We start from the raw sequence: 14,482 nt of genomic DNA, 5'->3' as shown, positions 1-14,482 counted from the left end.
ATATATTAGATCACTGGCTATTTATTTAAAACTTCCTCTACTTGTCTATCGGTTCAATACCTAAAGGCATCACTGGTACCTATATGGATTTAATATATTATGACAAAGTTATAATGATGGCATAGTGTTATACCCATTGTGCAGATTTTTTATAGTGCTTGCGGCAATACAGTAGTACAATCTTTTTGATAAATTGTATATATAAAAGCATAGTCTAAAAGGTAAACATATTAATATATGGCAAAAGCACCAATTGGTGGCCAATTGCATTAATAGCAACTGCCAAATACTATTATGGTTATATAAACTCAGTGGATACAATCACTCCCTTTTCTAAGCTTCCTTGCTGTTACCTTTCTGTCATTGCCAATCTCCGTCTGTAGTGCACAAATCGTCCCCTCCTATTTCCAGTCAAGTCTGTCCGTCAAATCACCTTCCCCACAAACGTGCCGACAGATTCCCTTTCAGTCTGTCAATTGTTCCTGTTTCCAAAACATCTTCAAGAATTGACTGTTAACTTTCTGGCAAAAGAATGATGACTGACAGTGCAATGAGGTCAATGTTAATCACTTATCCTGTCAGTCATTATATTGTTATACATAGGGGGCAGTATTATAGTAGTTATATTCTTGTACATAGGGGGCAGTATTATAGTAGTTATATTCTTGTATATAGGGGACAGTACTATAGTAGTTATATTCTTGTACATAGCGGACAGTACTATAGTAGTTATATTCTTGCACATAGGGGGCAGTATTATAGTAGTTATATTCTTGTACATTTGGTGCAGTATTATAGGAGTTATATTCTTGTACATAGGGGGCAGTATTATAGTAGTTATATTCTTGTACAGCATTTAATCCGCAGCGTCCAGATGTTACAGCATAGTGGAGGGGATTTTATGAACTCCCCTCTCCAATATGCGTCCTAATATGCGTGTGACACACCCGCGAAACCGGACATGCGGCCCGTCTTTTTAGACAGCAGCATGTCTGTTTACCTTGTGGAGATGCTCAGTCTCTGCAAGGTAAATAGTCTAGTCTATGGATTCGCTGCGTCGATTCCGGATGTGTTCAACGAGCACATCTGGAATCACCGAGCGTACAGAAGGGGGTGGCGCTTTGGGAGGAGCGCAATGCGCTACATGGAGACATACCCTTATAGTACCATAGTTATATTCTTGTACATGGAGCAGTATTTATAGTAGTCATTCTTGTGTTATAGCAGTTAGATTTCTAATCATGGGGCATTATTAACACAATTATATTCAGACTATTTTCCAGATAAGCTGGGTAATTTTATTTGAAACTGCATTGGATCAATTATAAAAATGGATTGCAAAGCTGTAGTTTTTAATGAATTGTATACAGTCTTGTGTTTTTCCATACAACTAATTGTTGACAGATTTAATCAAGCAGTTGATAAATGTGACATATGAAAAGCCAACGGGATCCCTGGGGCCCATAATCAGCTGTACACGAGATTTCCATTGAGTTCAAGCTTCTGGTTAGGCCTTCTAGAAGCTAAAGCCAGGGAAGAAAAATGGAGAAGCATTTTAATTTTTTTTCAGGGTCTTTCTAATTGACCTCATTCAAATCCTATTTAGGAGTCCAAAGCTAGGAACACTTAATGCTGACAAGATGCTAACTGCTCCAGGCAATGTGTCTCACGGGAAAAGCTCTGAAATGTTTATAAAACACAACTTCGCTCCATTAACGTCTTAGCGCTGTGGACATCAGCGGTTCACTGGTCCTTTAGCTTCATCTTAAAAGGGATAAGGTCTCATTGATAGTTATCAGGAAGCATCTGACATGTGCCCCTTAGGAACAAGGAGAGGGATTTCAACTCAAGATGGCATGTACTGTATATACATGCACAGTCAAGAGTCCAGATCTGACTTCATTGGAAATGATTTATCCAAGTAACTTCTTGTTGATTAAAATCGTTAGACAGCTCACGTCCATATGATACAATTGTCAGAACAAGACTTTGAGTCTGTAATGATAAACATTTGTCTGAGTAGGGATCAAAAACGCACTGACATCGTTACTGAATATTTTATGCACAGTCCATGACCATTTTTTCAGAGTGTGAAAAATACAAATAAAAAAAAAAAAGCTGAATTCAGTATATACTGCGGCAAAAATATATATGTAAAATATACCACACAGATGTAATATATGGACACAAACAACAATACAGATGAGAGGCGACCTAGTTTTCTGGATGAAAATCGGATTATTTTTCTTATGCTCATCTGAACCCCGCCTAAATGCTATGTACACCTTCGCACAAAATATTTTTCGTTCATTTACTTCTTAAAAGGTAAAGTTAAAGAGGTTGTCCACTACTTTTACATTGATGACCTATCCTTAGGTACCAGAACTTCCACCGGTCCACCCATCCTTATTGCTGATGTATAAAAAAGAATGCTATATGATTAATAAATAAAAAATCATACTTTTTTTCTGTATGAAAATCAGACTTTTTTTGCTCTTATGTTAATTTAGCCTTAAAAATACCAGCAGGTTGGAATCTGTGCACAGATTTACAATGCATGGAGAGGGGAGAAAGTAGCTCCCAGAATAAAACAGGCTTTTGAAAAGGAGGAATGAACAAGAAGAAGAAATATCCATCTTATATTACTGGGGGGACACTCCCACAAGAGAAAGCGGAGTCTGAGGAAAAAAAAAAAAAAAATCAGACATGTGAACTACCCCACAGGGTATTATAGCTACAAATGTGATCGGTGAAAAACACATAGCACTCGTACAAGAAAATGTACATCTAAATGAGGCTTTAGAAGTGGAAACATACGTTGGGAAATATTCCTGATGAGCACCTCTGCTAGAATACAGGGTCCACATCTATGAACTGTTCCAATATTTAACGCCACAATTGTTTATCCCTCTCCCATAATGATAGTTCTGCTTCCCGTCACTTGTCTTATCTATTTCATTATTACTGTGTCCTGTTGTGTATAAATATGTGACTCTTCAGTTCACTCTTGAAAGCTTGCAATTTATTACCATCTTTTCAGTTAGCCATTAAAAAGGTATCAACCACTGAGGACTCTCAAATATTAATATTTTTCTATCTGCGAGCTAACACGGTACAAAGATTTATATCTTTCTTGGGTCCACAGTCTTATGTTTTCAATGAAAAATCAATGGGCAACAAGAGTCGGTATAGAAGTACAAAGTTCATTTAACGTGTCTAATAAACTGGTAGCAGTCAATGTGGTGCACATATATCTAAAATAAAAGATCGAGGACTAAGGAGATAAAACCCATGAGAAAGGAATGAACAGGAAACGTAAATGCCTCAAGTACTCAGGATTAGAAAAAAAACACTTAAAAATGTCCTGAGAAGAAGTTGAACGGATGAGTGGCCGTACTTCACTGCGCACCAGTCTATTAAACGCTGATGGAAGTGAAGCTGGGGCTTTGGAGAAACATCACGGGTCATTGCTAGGCCCTTGGATCTGCCATTAAAACATCAGGGCTGCTTTAACAAGAAAACCCATTCCCAGGATTTGTAAACTTATTCTAAGAAGCAGAGGTTTTATCACTGATGACAAGGGCCGGCTTGTCTCCCAGACTCGTATTGACTTCAGTTGTAAAATGAAAAACATGTAGCCCAGTGGAAAACATGTCAAATAATATATTTTTATAACTGAACATAGAACAAGTCATTTTCTCATGTTCAGTTGCTATAAAGATGTCACTGACGGGAAAACGTGCAACAATTTAAAGCATTTTCTCATTTAGGAACAATTCACAGTAATTAATCCTTGATTTATCTTCTGTCAATTTAAAGGGATCCCGTCTGGTGATTAATGCTGCCCAAAAACGTGTGCAGCAGGAATCGCAGCCTGGCTGCATGATTGTAGCCAGGCGTATTCTTCTTGAAAATGCTCCAGCGTCTCAGTGAAAGTATACTTTGAAGATACAGCTGGAGAACCATAGCCGGACAACAGACTAGTCCAGCTCCTCCCCTGGCCAGCTCTTCCCTGCACCAAGAGGTGATTGTCAGGTCTCTCCTTAAGAGCCAGCTGGGGACCACACAGCTCTAGTTAACAGGATTCTCCCACATGTGTATGTGACGACACAGCATTTTATCTTAATTAACCAGACGTCTATTTTCAGAAAGCCAGGAGGAATAGACTGTTATCTATATGTTGACTTTTGAATTTAGGTGCCTGTAATATTGACTTTTAAGTTGACATTTGTTGTAACATATTGTGCTGTTATCCTGGATGACAGAGTTGCAGGATAATTGAACAATGATGTTTGCTGATATGTTGATTACACATTGTACCAGTTAATGCAGTTTGTTGACTTGCAAACATTGAAGGATAAACTATAAATAAACAATGCGGGTTAACCTCATCAACACTTCCAAATGAGGTGTGAATAATGGCTTGAAGGACAACAGTTGTGAACTATAAGAAGGGATATATGCTTCTGTAACAAGATAGATTCAGACAGCCAAGAGATTCAGAGATCCAAAGAACCAGAAACTCTTTACAATATCCCAGCCAGGAACACTTTACGGGTTAGCTGATTTCATGCATAAACTGGTAATTTATTAGAAAGTTCCAATGTAGTAGATTTCATGTGTTTAGACATATACGCTTGACTTACATGACAGCATAATCAATCAACGTTTCGGCAAAAAAAGACTTGTTCACGGTTTATCTTAGTGCCTAGAACAGAAAGGGTGAAGACTGAGTCACGAGGGTATGTGTGTGTGTGTCTCTCTCTTGCCAGCGTTCCAGGAAAGTGTGCCTCTGCTCTGCCTATGCCTCCTGGCATGACCTGACTCGGCAGCACCCCCAGACCTATCAGAGGCCACCACCAGGTATTTCAGGCCGCTTTCCCTTAGTGGAGGCGCCTGACTATTGAGTTTCTTGTCAGTACTTAGGCCCTGCTGCCACCGCTAGCCTCCGTTTGCCACCCCTAGTCCCTGCTTGCTGCTGTTACTTGCCTACTCTTAAACCCGTGTATCTCCTTTGCTTCTTACAGTGCCAGCTCCAGTCCTGCTTCCCTCTGGGCTCCTGTCCTACCTCTCCGTACTCCTTCCTATTCGCTCCACCTCCCGGACTCCGTCGCTCCAGAACCCCTTCCCGGATCTCCAGTCTCCCCTCTGTGCCTGCACATCTTCCTGAGCAGACCCCTGGTCCTGGCCACTGTGGTGCTTGAGGTCCCTGAGCCTGCTCCCTAACAGTCCCTGTATAGGGGTTGGTCCCCCCTGGTGCGCTCGCTCGGGGAAGGTTCGGTACCACGGTCCAGTGGGTCCATTGTTGCACAAGTTGCCCTGAGCATAACAATTTGGACCCCACCAGTCACCTGAGACGCACGGATATGTTTTGGAAAGCCAGGATTGGGAACCACCAGTCACCTTGCTCCATGGAGATGTTCGAAGAAGCCATGATGTGAGCCTCCGGTCACCTGGCCTTGTACCTCAATGTACTGTAAGCTTCGTAAGCTTGCCGTTACCTCCTCTCTGTGCTTGCCACAGGTGGATTAGTTGGCCCTGGAAGACTTGAAGTCTCAGCTGCTTTTATCCCTGCAAGTCAGTGGAAGGGTGAGACTCTGTACTTTGCACCATCTTGGGTATTTTGCTGAGACTGTTCAATATGCTGTTGCCAAATTATTGCCACACTGTTTTTCCCCTCACACTGTGTTGTCTGAATAGTGTTCAATGTTCTGCCCATGGGAAAAGAGACCATTCAGTACTATCAGCCCTGGTCCATGTGGTCTTTCTAAAGACAGCCGGCCTCGCAGGCAAGAGCACAGACTGATCCCGCGTCTCCAGTGTACATAGGGAGAGTTCTGTCAATCTTCCTAAGCAGAGTATGGAAAAGCCAGCCAGTTGCGTTGCTGGACAAGTCATGTCTCTGCCTATAGTCCCCGGATGGATTTTTCAAACCTTGCTATTGACAAACCTGGCGTCAATCATGCAGCTAGGCTACATTCACACTGCCTGTGATTTATGCATCATGATTCTAGTGATAGGTTCCCTTTAAACCATTGTCAGGAAACACTTCTGTCATTAATCCCTCAAGATCTGAGTAATTTTTCGTTTCTGTGCTTTTATTTTTCCTCCCCTTTTTACTAGACCTAACTTTTTTTTCTGTCAACCTAGCAATATGAGAACATGTTGTAGTTCTGAATGGTAACATTCACTTTCCCACAAAGTGTACTGAAAAACAAGAAAAAAATTCTGTTGAAATGGTGAAAAATTAAATTCTGCTGTTGTTTTTACAGCGTCTCTGTATGGTAAAAAGGACCTACAAACATGATTTTCCGGGTCAGTACAATTACAGTGATACCAAACATGTATGTTTTGTTTTATTTTTACAGTGATGAAAAAAAAATTTGGGTTTCAGTCGCGATTTTCATATAATGTTTTTATTTTTGTAGTCAATGGTGCTGTGTAAAGGCTTGGTTTTTTATGTGGCAAGTTGATGATTTTACTGATACTTTACTGAATCGTGTATACATCCGCTGGTGGACTAGTTTTTTTTTTTGTTATAGGTAACCCCAAATATACTCATTTTTAACTCCTGATTGTCTATGTCAAGTTTTTGTTTATAAGTGCGTCTTTGTTTTTCTAGCCATCCGACACTTTCCATGGCTCCATCTGCCATGTCTACCCTTGTCACAAGCGACGTCAATAACAGACTTGTTGGGGCTCAGCCGCTATTTACAGAGATCATAATTAGGAAGAGTTTAGTCGGAACAAAAGACTCCTTGTTTGTATTGTCTCCCGTTGACATATCAACAGGAAAGAGAAGAAGAGCGCATAATGCATTCCTATGGAATCTGTACTATTGTTGACAAAAAAAAAAAGTTTCCGGAACCTGGCGGCACCCTTTCATCTCCAATAAATAAAAGCGTTTGGATGGTAAAAGAGATATTTGTTCTGATTAACCTCTTCTCTGGCTGGTGGCCTGAACCAGCTGGGTGGATTCACACTAGCCATAATATTACATCCTCAACATATCCACCGCATGAAAGCCAAGCAAATTGGCTGTGGATTTCACCCTCAGTAACTCCGCTACATTTCCAAGGAAAAAAATTCACCTAAGGTTATGTGCACATGTTGCAGATTTGCTGCAGATCCGCAAGTGTGTGACCAACCAATGTACGGTAATTCAATAAGAAAAAAAAAAAGCTATGCACATGCTGCGGAAAATTCCGCACGGAATCCGCAGTGATTGATTTTCCACAGCATGTTAATTCTTTTTGCGGATCCGCATGTGTTCTTACACCAATTCCATTAATGAAATCCGCAGGGGTAAAAACGCATGCCAATCCGCAAAGAATCCGCACAAAAAATGCGTGGATTTTAACCTGCGTTTTCTGCAAAGAGATGCAGATTCCGTGCAGAAAATTCTGCAGGCAAATCTGCAACTTGTGCACATACCCTAAATCTGCAACTTGTGCACATACCCTAATCTGCACGCAAGGTAGGCAGATTTTGCAGTGGATTTGACAGGTGCGTAAAATTATGTTCTGTACGAATCTCAGGACTCCATGATACATTATAATACACAGAGGGAGGGTTGTGCAGGGCCACGTTCACTTTAAGGAAGACACAACAGGTTTCCTTTAAATTCAAGTGATTGTTTAATAAGCAAACTGCAAAGGACAATTGAAGCTGTAGTTTATGGCCACTCTTTCAGACCTTACCCTAACTGAAACCAAAAATTGCTGAATATTTTGGTACAAATCAATCATACACCACATAGCAGAAGTAAAATCTAATTTTCTGATTATTGGACAGTCACAAAAACAGCTGTCAATCAGCATGACATTGGCAGTAAGGTCATGTTGTCGACAGAATAGAACGTAAGAGAAGCCACTGCTCTGTCAACGTGACTTTACCGGAAGCCACAGAATCACCAGGAGCAGTCCATGAATGTCCGTTAGAGATCAGCACCAGACAGAACAGGCAGGTAATTAGCAACTAACTGCCTGTAAGATCATAGCCTTATAATAATAATACCCTCTCCTAGTGTATCCTCACCCATCCCTGTAGACTGTGAGCTTTCGCGGGCAGGGTCCTCTCTCCTTATGTACTTGTGTATCCCTTGTCTTACACATGTTTATTGTACCCGTCTATATTTCCCCTTTTCACATGTAAAGCACCATGGAATAAATGGCGCTATATAAATGTATAATAATAAGAAGATAAAAAAGCAAAAGTCCCAAATAATCCCTCAAAGGCTAAAGCCCCCGTCACACACAGTGATCTCGCTAGCGAGATCGCTGCTGAGTCACAAGTTTTGTGACGCCACAGAGATCTCACCAGCGAGATCGCTGTGTGTGACACTTACCAGCGACCGGCCCCCCTGCCAGGTATCGCTGATTGTCCTGGAATGGCCAGGACATTTTTTTGATCGTTGGTCTCCCGCTGGCCAGCACGCATCGCTGCGTGTGGAATGCAGGAGACCAGCGAGCTGGTAACTAAGGTACACATCAGGCTTCTAAGCGGCGCGCGCCGCTTAGAAACCCGATGTGTACCTTGGTTACCAGCTGCCTGCACCAGCGCGCTGGTAGCTAAGGTACACAGTGGGTAACTAAGCGATGTGCATCGCTTGTTACCCGCGTCTCACTGGTGCTGATCGCTGGTGAACCTGCCTGTTTGGCAGCTCACCAGCGATCATGTAGCGACACACCAGCGATCCTGACAAGGTCATATCGTTGTCGGGATCGCTGGTACGTCGCTATGTGTGACGGGGCCCTAAGTGCCAATGATGAGTAACTGTTGCATTTTTGATCCTGCAGGTTTTCAGCAGCATTTCTGCACCAACTAGCTTAATTGTATGCATTACATGTTGTTTTCTTTTCGGCATGTCAAGGCTGAGTTTAAACTTTGTTTTAAAAAAATCCACCGCAAGTCATTTTCCGTAGCGTAACAAAAAAAAAGAAAAATAAAGAATGAAAAATGGGCATGTATCATCCATATTGCTAGAACTGTACTACGCTTGGTTTTGGATTTTTTTGGCGGAAAAAAAAGGCACAGAACAAAAAAATAATTAAATCACCAAATAGTTAGCAGACAAGACAGCTTAGTTCCCATATCAGTTTTTTTTTTTTTTTTTTTGGGGGGGGGGGAGGGGAAAAAAAAATAAGCTGTGCAGACTACAATTTTTTGTCTGTCTACAAATGATTACCAGACGGGACTGATGCAGATGAAAAAAAATAATTCTAGGAAAAATATATAACCCTTTTTTGTAACTGAACGCTTCCCATTTTTATACTCTACAAAAGGATATAAAAACATATGGCCTAAAGGCATGGTCACATAGTATCTTTCTGCTCTTTTTATCTGCGAAAAACACTAGAATAAAGCACAGACAAAACACCTCCAAAAACGGGAACTATTCATTTTTATGTAAAAATTACTCACTGTTCACATGTTCAGTCTTTTGAATGTCTTTTAAATGTTTCAGGCTTTTCAAAAGAATACAAATTTTTAATGGATTTAAAAAAACAACAACAAAAACACGTTTGAAAAGGCACTCAGGAAACAACCTTGAAAAATAAAAACATTTCAGATTTACAAAGCTCTGGAACAAAGGAGCAATTCCTGAAACATTTTACGCTTGCAAAAATGGACATTTTTGACCATTGGAAGAAAACACAGTGTGAGCATATGTGGCGCCCCTGAGGGTTCAGTCGCCACAGAAGGTGCTGCACCTCCTCCTGAGGTGTGGTGCCCCATCATCCAGGTAAGGTGGAGACACCTGACCACACTCCAACATCTGCATCCTACACAACATAGTGTAGCAAAGCACCTTTGGTGGTTCCCTGCTTGGAACACGAAGAGTGCTGGGAGGTGGGTGGAGCTTAGTTGCACAAGTGAGCAGGAGATGATTAAGACTAAGTCCATCTGTGAGAGAAGATCCCCTGAGTGGGATGGATGGAGGGAGGTGCTGCAGCAGTCTCCTGTGACCTGGAGCTGCTGGCACTGGAAAGAGATATAGAGAGCCTGATTCTCCATAAGGAAGAAAGATTAGTACGGAACGTAAGGAGAGTAAGAGAACTAAGGACTAGGGTCGGAGTGGAACCCTTCCTCAAGTTCTAAGCGCATGGCCGGGGTCCGGTCCCCGAGGTTGTATGGATACTAATGGTCCTGCAGCAGACACCGGAGGAATAGAAGCTGTCACCACTTTATTCCCACACAAGACTTGGGGGCACAACAGCAACGTGAGTGAGCCGGGACTTGGTAGTAAGGAGTCCCAGAAGCAGGCTACAGCTGTCTGCCGTACAAGTAGAGTTGAAAGGAACATCTTAAAGTTGGAACTTGGGTTTAACACACAACCACAAGTACTTCATTACAAGCGCTAGAAAGAAGTTCAGAGAAGGCATATGTTGGAACGGAGTACTTCATCTTGCCTGGAGGTTGGCTGAGCCCCTGACCTGGAGGACACAGCACCGAGGCGGGCACCTGTATGCACAACAGACTGTGAGTAAAGCTTTGGAACTACATGCCCTGGTGTCCTCCGCTTATTCCTGCATCAACCCACTCAGCACTGCTACATCTCTGTGCTTAACACTGCACCGTTATGCTCTCCTCACTATCTCCCCATTTACACTGCCCTGGGACTACAGCCCTACCTGTGGAGGGCTACAACATCATTGTTGCACCACACCATCTGTCCCAGAGAAGCAACCCTGAAGCGCTGGTCAAATTGACCAGAAACCACAGGTGGCGCCATGAATCATCCACTTATAAATAATCAGCCACGCTTAACACCATCCCCTTTCACATGGACGCCCAGGGCCACGGACCGGGTCACCGCTACTGTGACACTTCCCTCTGAGATACCGGCCTGGTACTGAGTACCTCACGGCCCTGGCGGACGATCCACATACTCTAACACTTATCACATGCAAGACTGACGTGACGACAGCTTGTGTAAGACGGATGACTGGGAAACCAATGACTTGTAAAATCAGGTGGCAAAGTAATTGTTAGAACTGTGAGAGCAGGAAAATTCATGAGGAAAGCTTTTTAATTGAACTAAGAGAGGTTACCTGTCCATGCAAAACTGCGTTGTCTTTTTCGTATTCACTGGGACCTGGAAAATATGTATGTAATAAATGCATAAAACATGCATTAGAAACAATAGCCAGAAATAAATAATATAATGCACAACAAAGCGGTATGCTTATATAGCTAGTGCACGTTCAGAATCGAGCAACTACCAGCCAACAACATAGCCTCCCTCCCAGCCTCGACCTCAGGCCGCTCCCTCCCAGCCACGACCTCAGGCCGCTCCCTCCCAGCCACGACCTCAGGCCGCTCCCTCCCAGCCACGACCTCAGGCCGCTCCCTCCCAGCCACGACCTCAGGCCGCTCCCTCCGGGCCTCACCATCCCGGTGTAACAGGCCAGATTAACCCCCCCAGGGTTAAAGTGGCCTAGGCCAGTTTATACCACCTCTGGGCCTGAATATACCTAGGGGTATAGTTTAGCCTAGGCCAGATTATACGCCTCTGGGTCAGACTATACCCCAGCTGCTGTAGATCAGATTTTTCACGCTTTTGAGAACCATTGAGTGATACACTTAATAACGGGGTCCCAGTCAGTGCACAGGGGTCCCAGGCAGCGCACAGGGCCCCCCCAGGCAGCGCACAGCAGGACAGAGACAGCGCACGGGGGGGTCCCACGCAGCGCACGGGGGCCCCAGGCAGCACACAGGGGGGCAGAGACAGAGCACGGAGTCCCAGACAGCACACAGGGGGCCCCAGGCAGCGCACAGGGGGGCAAAGACAGCGATCGGGGCACTAGGCAGCACACAGCGACCGGGGCACTAGGCAGCACACGGGGCCCCAAGCAGCACATGAGGGCCCCAGGCAGTGCCAGGGGGCAGAGACAGCGCGCAATGGGGGGAAAGAGACAGTGCGCTGTCTGGGACCCCCTGTGCGCTGCTTGAGACCCCCTGTGGGTTGACTGGGGCCCCATTCTTGAGTTTATCCCTCAATCCTGTGCGATGTCTGGGGCACCTGTGCCATGTCTGGGGCCCCATGCACTGTCTCTGCCCCCCTGTTAGATCCCGGGGGCCCCTTTCTTGAGTATATCACTCAATCCTGTGTGATGTCTGGGGCCCCGTGTGGTGCCTGGGGCCCTGTGCACTGCCTTGTACCCCGTGTGCTGCCTGGGGCCCCTGTGGACTTTCTCTGCCCTCCGTGTGCTGCCCCCCAGTGTGCTGCCTGGGGCCCCCGTTATTGAGTATATCACTCAATGGTTCTCAAAAGGCGTGAGAAATCTGATCTACAGTAGCTGGGGTATATTCTGGCCTAGGCTACTTTAACCCCAGGTATATTCTGGGCAGGGGGGTTAATCTGGCCTGTTACACCGGCCTCACATCAGGCCGCTCCCTCCCGGCCTCGCCCCAAGCCGTTCCCTCTTGGCCTCGCCCCAGGTCACTCCCTCCCGGCCTCACCCCAGGTCACTCCCTCCCATCCTTCCCTCAGCCCCCTCTCTCCTGGCCTCACCTCAGGTCACTCCCTCCCATCCTTCCCTCAGCCCTCTCTCTCCCAGCCTTCCTTCAGCTCACTGCCTCCTAGCTTCACCTCAGCCAGTTCTATTCCAGCCTCACCTCAGGCTGCTCCCTCCCATCCTTCCCTCAGCCCTCTCCCTCCCAGCCTTCCCTCAGCCCTCTCCCTCCCAGCCTTCCCTCAGCCCTCTCCCTCCCAGCCTTCCCTCAGCCCTCTCCCTCCCAGCCTTCCCTCAGCCCACTGCCTCCCAGCCTTCCCTCAGCCCTCTCCCTTCCTTCCCTCAGCCTGCTCCCTCCCATCCTTCCCTCGGCCCTCTCCCTCCCAGCCTTCCCTCAGCCCTCTCCCTCCCAGCCTTCCCTCAGCCCTCTCCCTCCCAGCCTTCCCTCAGCCCTCTCCCTCCCAGCCTTCCCTCAGCCCTCTCCCTCCCAGCCTTCCCTCAGCCCTCTCCCTCCCAGCCTTCCCTCAGCCCTCTCCCTCCCAGCCTTCCCTCAGCCCTCTCCCTCCCAGCCTTCCCTCAGCCCTCTCCCTTCCTTCCCTCAGCCCTCTCCCTCCCAGCCTTCCCTCGGCCCACTGCCTCCCAGCCTTCCCTCGGCCCTCTCCCTCCCAGCCTTCCCTCGGCCCTCTCCCTCCCAGCCTTCCCTCGGCCCTCTCCCTCCCAGCCTTCCCTCGGCCCTCTCCCTCCCAGCCTTCCCTCGGCCCTCTCCCTCCCAGCCTTCCCTCAGCCCTCTCCCTCCCAGCCTTCCCTCAGCCCTCTCCCTCCCAGCCTTCCCTCAGCCCTCTCCCTCCCAGCCTTCCCTCAGCCCTCTCCCTCCCAGCCTTCCCTCAGCCCTCTCCCTCCCAGCCTTCCCTCAGCCCTCTCCCTTCCTTCCCTCGGCCCACTGCCTCCCAGCCTTCCCTCGGCCCTCTCCCTCCCATCCTTCCCTCGGCCCTCTCCCTCCCATCCTTCCCTCGGCCCTCTCCCTCCCATCCTTCCCTCAGCCCTCTCCCTCCCAGCCTTCCCTCAGCCCTCTCCCTCCCAGCCTTCCCTCAGCCCTCTCCCTCCCAGCCTTCCCTCAGCCCTCTCCCTCCCAGCCTTCCCTCAGCCCTCTCCCTCCCAGCCTTCCCTCAGCCCTCTCCCTTCCTTCCCTCAGCCCTCTCCCTCCCAGCCTTCCCTCAGCCCTCTCCCTCCCAGCCTTCCCTCAGCCCTCTCCCTCCCAGCCTTCCCTCAGCCCTCTCCCTCCCAGCCTTCCCTCAGCCCTCTCCCTTCCTTCCCTCAGCCCACTGCCTCCCAGCCTTCCCTCGGCCCTCTCCCTCCCATCCTTCCCTCGGCCCTCTCCCTCCCATCCTTCCCTCAGCCCTCTCCCTCCCATCCTTCCCTCAGCCCTCTCCCTCCCATCCTTCCCTCAGCCCTCTCCCTCCCAGCCTTCCCTCAGCCCTCTCCCTCCCAGCCTTCCCTCAGCCCTCTCCCTCCCAGCCTTCCTTCCCTCAGCCCTCTCCCTCCCAGCCTTCCCTCAGCCCTCTCCCTGCCTTCCCTCAGCCCACTGCCTCCCAGCTTCACCTCAGCCAGTTCTATTCCTGCCTCACCTCAGGCTGCTCTCTCCCATCCTTCCCTCAGCCTGCTCCCTCCTGCACTTGTTCCAGTTACCTCAGGAATGGCGTATTTAGAGAAGCAGCGCTGCATGTGCGATGACGTGCTGATCCAAGCAAGGAGCCGAGCCTCCGCCCTCAGGGAGCAGGTGGAAGGCGGGGCTCGCTGTGTTGGTGAATGCAGCTGATGCCAGGCACCTGACAAGTAAGGTGAGAAAGTAAAAAATGGATACAGAAATCATTGTGAGGGGAGAAAACGAAAAGTAGATGGCTTTGCTGGAAAATTTGTATACGTTTGACTGAATGTAGCACATTATCATGTATTTAAGGATGGAGTTGTGCACATGTGTGCTGTGAGAGCTGTGGTACCTGTATACAGTGCCGCTCCTGGGCTTC

General features: G+C 47.0%; 1 protein-coding gene and 1 long non-coding RNA gene across 4 annotated transcripts in view; one reads left to right on the top strand and one right to left on the bottom strand.

The window, feature by feature from the left end:
• The window catches only part of LOC141094753 (uncharacterized), a 102,979-nt gene extending 96,399 nt beyond the window's left edge, over nucleotides 1–6,580 (top strand). Inside the window, exon 3 of the long non-coding RNA XR_012233167.1 lies at nucleotides 5,028–6,580. This is a non-coding gene — a long non-coding RNA (uncharacterized lncRNA). The remainder of the gene's footprint in view (nucleotides 1–5,027) is intronic.
• The window catches only part of SPO11 (SPO11 initiator of meiotic double strand breaks), a 119,068-nt gene that overhangs the window by 65,727 nt on the left and 38,859 nt on the right, over nucleotides 1–14,482 (bottom strand). Inside the window, exons 1-2 of one of the 3 annotated variants that reach the window (XM_073580679.1) lie at nucleotides 14,145–14,243; nucleotides 11,055–11,098 (exon numbers count right to left, since the gene is read on the bottom strand). The exons of 1 other annotated variant lie outside the window; for it this stretch is intronic. The gene's annotated coding sequence lies outside the window, so the exon portion shown is untranslated. Of the gene's footprint in view, nucleotides 1–11,054; nucleotides 11,099–14,083; nucleotides 14,244–14,482 lie in introns of those variants that run through there. One more of the 3 variants, XM_073580678.1, reaches the window with a different exon arrangement.

This window comes from Dendrobates tinctorius, unplaced genomic scaffold (assembly GCF_039654945.1).
Source record: "Dendrobates tinctorius isolate UK_male_01 unplaced genomic scaffold, ASM3965494v1 ptg000065l, whole genome shotgun sequence".
NCBI classification, from domain to species: domain Eukaryota; kingdom Metazoa; phylum Chordata; class Amphibia; order Anura; family Dendrobatidae; genus Dendrobates; species Dendrobates tinctorius.
Note: the sequence above shows the minus strand (reverse complement) of the source record. Positions and strands in the feature narration are given on the sequence as shown.